Source organism: Dinoponera quadriceps, unplaced genomic scaffold (assembly GCF_001313825.1).
Source record: "Dinoponera quadriceps isolate SergipeBrazil2010 unplaced genomic scaffold, ASM131382v1 scaffold1167, whole genome shotgun sequence".
NCBI lineage: Eukaryota > Metazoa > Arthropoda > Insecta > Hymenoptera > Formicidae > Dinoponera > Dinoponera quadriceps.
The window spans coordinates 1,836-11,134 of NW_014555239.1; the positions used below are offsets into that span (position 1 = coordinate 1,836).

At 38.0% G+C, this 9,299-nt stretch overlaps 1 pseudogene; it reads right to left on the bottom strand.

Moving 5' to 3' along the window:
- Positions 1 to 779: 779 nt before the first annotated feature.
- Positions 780 to 2,055, bottom strand: LOC106743676 (annotated as a pseudogene).
- Positions 2,056 to 9,299: the final 7,244 nt, after the last annotated feature.

The window sequence follows — 9,299 nt, forward strand, 5'->3', positions numbered from 1 at the left end:
ACACCCTTTCCTTGATAATTACGGTCTTGTATTATTGAAAAACTGTAAAGCATACGTCAAAAGCAAGTTTATTTAATCGCAAAAATGTGGGGCGTATACGCCTCAAGCGGCCTAAACGGAAAGTCTCCAAAAATCGGTCTGGCACGAAAAGTTTTAACTTTGATTTTCATGTCTGAAATTAAAAAGAAATCATCATTTTTGTTTAATCTGCTACAACCTAACCCATCTTGCGATGTAAAAGTGATATGAAAACTGTGAACCCATCTTGAGATGTAAAAGTGACATGTGAAAAAAATTCTTAAACTACCTTGCGACGTAAAAATGATGCGAAAAAGTATTCTTAAAGCCCATCTTACGATGTAAAAGTGATTGGAGGAAAATAAAATAGATGTTTATATTAAAAATGAGGCCATGATAAATATTTTAATAATAAAAAAGTTGTACATGCTACAGAATTTTGATATTTTTACATTCAGTGAACAAACATTGTTAAGAACCTTCTCATTTGGTTCATGTTACTAGAAATTTTTGTGTGTTGATTAGTTTATTAATTGATAACGCGATATTTTCGATATATACAATTAGACGACAGCTTATTGTAAGTGGAAAATTTTCTATTTAATGGAAAAGTTATAAGAACCAGTAAATGTACTTAATTATATTGTCGCGCAGAAAAAAGAAAGCGAGATTCAAAGTTTTGTAAAAGAAGCAATCCGTTCGATTGCAAAGCAGTAGCAATTGCTATTCATTATTCCCATTTATTCATCTTATAAATATAACTAGGTCTGTCGAATACAACAAATCTTCCAATGCTTCTCCACATCTATCCTAGTGTCGTTTTTTATTCTTTTGATTAATTCTTTTGCCATATAAGGTATATCATTGGAAATAGCACCGCTTTCAGCGACATTTAATTGCGATGCCTCATAAGTTGTCAACGAATCTCCCAAAGCATAGCCTATCAATTTGTGGTTGAATTCCTATATGTTAAAAATTTTAAGTTACAGTCACACGCACGCACGCACGCACGCACGCACGCACGCACACGCGCACGCACGCACGCACACAAATATACATTGTCATTTAAAATATTTCTTAATTATTGCTTGACGAATACCAGATAAGTATTACCGATTACGAAATACGTTCGTACCTTTTTCTTTCCTTTTACTATCATGTGCATCAGATTTAACAAATTGGGTAAGAATAATTTTGTAATATAGTACACGAAAGTAATATAGTACAGGAAAGTGATATTGTACACACACTGCTACAAATAAGAGTCGATTCTCTCAAATAAGTAAATGTAAATATATACACTAGTTGAGTGGGGATGTATGCACGACATATAGAAATATATAATTTAAATTAATGAATTACATTCTCAATCATTATTCGCTTAACACGTTCTATTAATTCAATACGTAATATTGATCAAGTAGTTTGAAATAATATCGATTGCCTTGTTGCTAAATTATTTTTAGGATACGACGTTAATAACGCGAGATATATGTGCTAGCGATTACGTGAGAAAAAATGCGATTCCGAAAAGAAAACAATTAATATTAAAAATTAATGGAAGAGTCACATATTGCCTCCATATGCCTTGACCTCCGCCAAGCGCCATAACTCTTCTATTTTATACCATTATTTGAACAGGTTGTTTGCAAAAATCCTCGCTCCAGCCGTCAGTGCGTCACCCAATGCGACAATTACATCGATATCGCCCGGCCTTAATTTGTGTATCGAATTCGGTACTTCTTGCGACCTGCTGCCTAAAATATTCACCACTGAAATATTTTCTGCATGTACAAAATATCACCTGCCTTACCGGTTACATTACAAGGAAATGGGACATGGTCGGGAACAATTCGCTGCAATGTTTGTGCATTTCTTGCTATTTCGATAATTCTTCCATCTTCCGTTCCTGTTTTGCCTGCAAAATTAATAAATAATACGTCATAGCATGCTAAGAAAAAAATGCAGTGAAAGATATAAGCGATTTAAACGTCTCGTCATTTGAAAGACGACGTTTCGTTTTTTACTTTCTATCATCGCGTGTATGTAAAATCGCACGTTAAAAAATAAAAGTTCTTGCTCGATCTGAATGCATTTGAGCAGGAAATAAACAAGGAGGGAATGAGATCAAATGAAAAATATCACTTTACGAAATAAGGAAAAAGTTGGAATAATGTGGACCAAGATATATTTCGCTACGTACATTCGATTATACCTGTTAGAACAATGAATTATGTAGAGAAGAGTGAGTAATGAAGTAGGAAGAAACTGCGAAAACGCCTATTACATTTATTTATCACACGGGAGAGAATATCACTCACTCTTGAAAACGTTTAATAATAGAAACATGAATATATCACATTTTTCTTTTATCAAGAAATTTTGTAAACAAATGCAACGTACAAAAGCTGCTAGATCAATGGTGTTCAATTAGAGAAAGCGTCCTGTATTCAGTTATTCTTTTCTTAACCGTGGTTAATGTCGATTTATAATCGAAAAGAAACTTCTGATATCAATCTAAAAGGCACAATTGTACGTATAAGCACATTAGCAGTTATACAAAATATTTCTTTTAAATATTCTATATAATTTCTCTTGGATATAAAAAGAACATCTCTGAGCCATCTAAATCATCTGTTAGTCATTATGTTTGTCGCAAGACAAGAGAAAACAATATTAAAATGATGCAAAAGAGAAACAAAGGACATTCACGAAAAAATATATATAGTCTATTGTTACGTCGCGAGGTACCACGGAACCCCCTCCCTCTCTTTCTTTCTATCGCTCTTCTTCTTCCGTCTCCCTTTCCTACATTATTTTCTTTCACCCTGGTAGCCGTCTGGTGACCAAGCACCGAAGTCGCATTTGCCGATTAAATTATTCGTATTGAATATGCATTATTACAATTACGAGGGCGGTCCGATAAGTACTTAGCCTACAAAAGAAAAACGAAAATTTTGGGAAAGTGGCGATTTATTTCTCAACATAGTCTCCTTTTAGCTCGATACACTTGACCCAGCTCCAACTTCTTTAACCCATCTGAAAAATACGTTCTCTCGAAGTCTGCAAAAGCCTCCGTTGCGGCGATGACCTCCTCATTCGATTCAAATTTCTGCCCGGCGAGTGACTTTTTCAAGTTTGGAAACAAAAAAAGTCGCACGGGGCCAAATCTGGAGAATACGGTGGATAGGGCAGCAGTTCGTAGTCCAATTCGACCAATTTGGCCGAATAAAGAGATCATCGCCGCCACGGAGGCCTACTTTGCAGACTTCGAGAAAAGTATTTTTCAGATGGGTTAAAGAAGTTGGAGCATCGCTGGGTCAAGTGTATCGAGCTAAAAGGAGACTATGTTGAGAAATAAATCGCCATTTTTCCGAAAGTTTCGTTTTTCTTTTGTAGGCTAAGTACTTATCGGACTGCCCTCGTATATTAGTATTACAATTTATCATATAAAAGTATACTTACCATGGGAAGCCTAACCTCACCTGTCAAAGGAGACCTGTGCCCTTAGCCGGATCGGGCATAGGAGCGCCGCGACACGCCGAAGACGCTAAGTGTACTGGACCCTGTCACACGCGCGCCTCCTCGGACACGTTGTTATTATCGACTGTGCACAACACCCACTAAACTCCCCCCCCCCCTTCTTTCCTCCCGAATCCCGTGTAGGGGCTTATAGCCTATCTTAAAATTACGGTAAAGGAAGGGGTGAGGAAAAGAAACGTACTAAATACCTGTTTTCCATTTTTTTATTTTTCCCCTCCCCCTCTTATCACCATCTATACTTTCTCCACGTTGTATATTTTGCAAAATCCATATGTATTCTACGGCCAGGGCTCGTTCCAATCATCCTTCCCAATCTACCACAATTCACTGGCCGCACTCCGGAAGTAATTTCTGTAGTTCACAAAGTCCACTTTCTCCCAACGACTTCTCGCCCCCCGGACAAAGCACGCCATTTCGTACATCTGAAAAAGGGGAAGGAGAAATTTTAAAGTTGAAAATCTGGCCCTACCAAGAAAGGAAATTCTGCTTCCTCTTGATATAAACTTACCCGCACAAAAGCCCCGAAAACCTTCCTCTCCTCCCAAACAGTCACTATCTTCATTTTTCTTTCTTCTCTCCTCTTTTTTCCCTTCTTTCTCCTATTCTTCTTTCTTCTCCGACTTCTCCTTATGTCACTTTCCGTCCTTTCTTTTCTTTTCAACGAGCGCACTTCGACTGACAATCGTCTAAACCGAACCATACCGCCTATGCTCGAGGAAGCTGCGTAAGCAGTAACTCAAAGCCACTCGATAAGTAGGCCGTCAACACAACGCGCGCACTCATAAAATAAAACTCTCTACCGACACCTATCTAAATTGACAGACGCACACCTAAATTAACAAAGGGCCACGGCACAAAATCGTTTTAAGCAAACCATCCCCCGTTTTTGTTACTGTATTCGAATTCAAAATTGATCAGACAACTCCGCGCTTTCTGGCCCGATATGATTTTCAGATATCATGTATAACTAGATAAACTAAATTTTTCGACTCCGTGAGAACGGATGTGAATGATTCGTCTCTTCCCTTATCCTAGTAAACCTAAGAACACCGTGGAACTTCAAGTTCGTTGATATTCCTACCGAAAATGCTGACCATCGCAGTTGCAGAAAGAAGAGGGAAACTAGGACGAGCCTATAAATAAGGGCCTCGTTTTCAAGAACAGTAATAAATTTCCTCCAGTGAACCAGCTTCAGTTCGGTCAGTCAATTTCTTAATTCTTTGTTTCACGAATCAGTCTCGCGAGCTCTTAGTGAAGTCATCTTGAGCATAACAAGACATTGTATCTCCGATAAAATCCGTGTGGTGCATCGGCAAGTGCCAGATATTGTGCAAAATCTCCTGAAGCCAACCCTAGTGGCCTCAGCCCTGCCGCTGGTCTCCCTCCTCTTTCAAAGGCAATGTACTACATGGGCGGAAAAGTCCCGGGATTTTTCAGCAGGTGGCGCCACTAGAAAATGGACATGATTTATTTCGAGAGATTCATCTGTCACTAGTTTATGTGTGAAGTTTCATGACATTTCGTTCATTCGTTTACAAGCTACAGTCGTTTAAGTGTCGCTTAAAAAACTTTTGCCTTCGTAAAAAAAAATGGAAAAACAGGAATATCGCATATTGATTGATTGATCGCAAACATTGTTTTTTGATGGGAAATACTCCTGAACATTCAATGAAATGGTTGAAGAAATGTTATCCCAAATCTGCTCCTTCAAGAACAACAGTTTATCGATGGTTTAGTGAATTTAAAATGGGTCATACAAGCACCGAAGACGCACCTCGCTTTGGAAGACCAAAAGAGGCTACGAATGCGGAAATCGTAAAGCAAGTGCATCGAATCGTATTGAGTGATCGTAAAGTGAAGTTGCGCGAGTTAGCTGAGGCCGTTGGTATCTCAAAGGATCGGGTAGGATACTTTTTGCACGATGTTTTGGATATGAAAAAGCTATCTGAACGATGGGTGCCGCGTTTGCTGACCGTCGGCCAAAAACAGCAGCGCGTTGATGATTCAACGGCCCGTTTGGCGTTGTTGCAGCGTAATCGAGCGGACTTTTTTCGACGTTTTGTGACGATGGATGAAACGTGGATCCATTACCATACGTCTGAGTCCAATAGGCAGTCTGTAGAATGGCTGAAAAGCCACGAAAGCCGACCAAAGCGGCCAAAAGACCAACGCTCGGCCGGGAAGGTTTTGGCCTCCGTTTTTTGGGATGCGCATGGCATAATCTTCATCGATTACCTGCAGAAGGGAAGAACGGTTACGGGAGAATATTATGCAGCGTTATTGGACAAACTGAACGACGGAATAAAGAAAAAACGCCCCCATATGGCGAAGAAAACAATTCTGTACCGTCACGATAACGCACCATCACACACGTCCTTGAAAGCGATAGCCAAATTGGACCAATTACGATTCGAATTAGTTGCTCACCCGCCGTATTCTCCAGATTTGGCCCCCAGCGACTATTATCTGTTCCCAAACCTCAAGCGGTGGCTCCAGGGAAAGAGATTCACATCGAATGAGGAAGTCATCGCGGAAACCTATGTGCATTTCGAAGGCTTGGATATTTCGTACTACAGAAAGGGCATCGAAATGTTGGAAAATCGCTACCAAATGTATCGCATTCGAAGGCAACTATGTTGAGGAATAAATATAACTCCCGTTGAATAATAAATATAACTTTGCCCAAAAATCGCTTGTTTTCATTAAAAATCCGGGGACTTTTCAGTCCATGTAGTACTTCTTTCTATCAATTATTTTAGATTAGCCGACAACGAAAGTAAGTTTACCTTCATAAAATAATAGTAATAACGCGAACCGGTATTCATATTTCGATACTGACCGACGCAGATAATCTTATTCTATCCCTTCGGGTCATTGCGAAAAACACTGTTGCCATCTCGACGTGAAAATTACCGAAATTCATCTAAACTATAATAAATTATATTACTTTTTCATTTGATGTTGTTCTTGTTTTTTTCTGAATAATCCTATTTATTCCGCGATTTTACTTCAGAACTACGCGTAAAACCTTCTCACTTTTCCTCTCGGCTTAATTAGCTGTTAAGCGTGGCTGAGCCGCTCCCGCTACGCATGTCATGGACAGTTCAGGATGTGACACTATTTTACAAGATCGTATATACCACATTTGCAAAAAGATTTATAAGAGTTCAAAGAAAATATTAAAATAAATACCTGTAAAAATTAAATAAATAATATTTTAACGTATATTCAATTAACAGTTTTGTCATTATCTAATATATCGTTAAGTCTCTCTTATTTATTATAATCTAACAACTTTGAGCATGCTTTTAACTTTGTTTTTGTAGTGCAGCTGAGGGAAAGCAATCTCCACATTTGTCAAATTTGATAGAATAATTGATTTGGGTTAAATACATATTTTCTCTGACGCTTCTTCTTTATAAACACCTAACGTTGTTGCATTCGCATTAGCAGATTAAACTGACCAGTCTGAAGACGTGATGACATTTGTGACAAGGCCAACAACCATTGTTTCTCAATAAGATTTTGAATAAACAAAAATTTATGTCGCACACTTTTGTTATGTACGTCTTGACTTTTGCAAACGACGCTTGAATGTCACTGGATTAACATTAATGTTCTTTTTTTTACCGAACGTTTTTGAGCTTGTCACCGAGTTAATTGTAGAATTATTTGGAACTGCCTTGCGACTTATAATCTCACAATGTAGTGACTCGTGTTTTTCGGCGTTTTAAAAAATCTTCGACATTGTGACTTATTTTAAACTGCGTCATCCACTTTTGCACGAATTCGAATGGAATTTAATTGTCCAATATAATTAGCAGCCTCTTTATATGATATCTGTGGGCCTTTCACATGAAAACACTAAAACACCGTTTTAAAATATTTCTAATATACCTCACTTATATCGGATTATGCCCAGTTTGCATTGAATACGAAACGTCACTAGTATATACACCACATGACAAAGTGAGATGATGTTCATCTAAATGGAGGATAATGCTTCCTCTCTACTAAACCCGTCAAAATCCAGTCACTTACAGGACTGTATAATGTAGTGTACACGCTATTGTGGAATTGATTTGATAGTAAAAAGAAGAGAGAGAGAGAGAGAGAGAGAGAGAGAGAGAAAGAGATAGCAATTTTAAATATTATTTATGAATCCTTAAAAAAAAATCATACAAAGCTCGACTTACAATTTTTTCCTTGAAATTAAATTACAAGGTACTGATGTATTTAATGTCAATAATTATGACTTGAAAATTAAAATAGTACCAATTGGTATCAACCTTCTTATCGGAATGGCTCCGATAAATGAAAGGAACTAATAAGATGCAATCGGTAAACAATAATGGATAAAAAAGCAACTAATTTATATCTAGTAGTTCAATAAGATAAAATATGTTAATTATGTCGCAGATGCACATATGTAACATAACTTGCACGCTCTGATATGTTACAAGTTATAAAATCATTGTTATAGTTAACATTACATAAATATACGAATAATAAATTTTTTGGGAAACTTGTTCACATTTTTTATCAAGAAATATCGAACAGAATGATTCTCGCTTTTGTATGTTTCACTTTATTAATTATACATAACAAAGGTGTCGAAAACCTAATTACGAATAGTATGCAATAACAATATATTAAAAGGCGAGTCGAGGGTGGTTTTCTTAGTCGAGTGCACCTCCGCGCATAGGTGCAATAGGACGAAATAGAGCTGCCATCGTTTCCACATTGTTTTTCTGGACAAACGAATGAGTCACGAGTACTGGAAGAAGCACATATATTCTCACTCTAAGTTGAAACTCGGTGCTTTACTTACTTAAGGAGACGTATCTTGCCGTTCGAGATCGAGGTAATCAATAATACTTAGCAAAACCCAAATTTCAAGAAAGACTCATATATCGACGAATTTGACCGGCTTGCTCGATGATCAGCCAAGGTAGCTGTCGTTTACCTTACTTTTACTTCCGTTGGAATTATAATAAATATGCATTGCTCTTTCTCTCTCTCTATCTCTCTCTCTCTCTCTCTCTCTCTCAAATAATTGAAAAACTTTGAAATCTAATGTCGATGTGGCTTTACAATCGCACAATCGGGAGTATGCAAATGATCGATTGATTTTGATCGAATTGCAAACACAGTGCATAATGGGATACAGCTCGCAGATTTGGTTCACATGCATGAGCATGCATTTCCTAGAGAAATGTTGTTTGATTTGAAAAATAATAAAATACTGTTACGCTCGCGCGGGGAAATAAAACGATACAACGTTAACAAGAAAACAACTTCAACTATATTTACTATTTACAAGGGAACACACGTAACTCGCAGACTTAAGCTCTCTCTTTCGTTAAAGACCGTCGCGCACGTCACGACGACTCAACGGCCCCAAAGAGAATCTCTTTCTAACCCGTTGTTTATTAGTCAACGCTGATCATCTGTTGTTTACGACTCGTTGCTAAGAGAATCTGCTGTATGTTCAGGGCGCTAAAGGCGCGGGCATCAAGACACGGGCGTAACACTACGTTCGCGTTGCATGCAAATCTGTAACACCTGCGATAACAAATCAAGAGAGAGCGAGCGAGCGAGAGAGAGAGAGAGAGAGAGAGAGAGAGACCTATAGAAAGAGATCGCTCGCTCGCTCTCTCACACTATCTTACTCTCTCTCTCTCTCTCTCTCTCTCTCTCTCTCTCTCTCTCTCTCTCTCTCTCTCTCTCTCTCTTCT